Source organism: Penaeus monodon, chromosome 24 (genome assembly GCF_015228065.2).
Source record: "Penaeus monodon isolate SGIC_2016 chromosome 24, NSTDA_Pmon_1, whole genome shotgun sequence".
Classification (NCBI taxonomy): domain Eukaryota; kingdom Metazoa; phylum Arthropoda; class Malacostraca; order Decapoda; family Penaeidae; genus Penaeus; species Penaeus monodon.
In genome coordinates, this window is record NC_051409.1 from 4,444,906 (window position 1) to 4,445,198 (window position 293).

The window sequence follows — 293 nt, forward strand, 5'->3', positions numbered from 1 at the left end:
TAACTATTAAGTGATACATTCCACCAAGGAAATTAAACTACACCAAAAAATAGCCAAAAAAGCATTTTCACCCATCACATAATGGAAAAGGACAGACACACATCATCTATTAAATAACGTGGAGGACATGGCGCTCCAAACAGCACATCATAACCCGGGTTGATCAGCTGCCCCGTCGCTCGGGGTGTCAGCGCCCTCTTTTGACGGTGAAATTAATAAGTCGTTAACAATAATTATAACAGCAAGGAAATGACAAAAGCAATAGCGACAGCAATATTGAAAAACGTATTTGA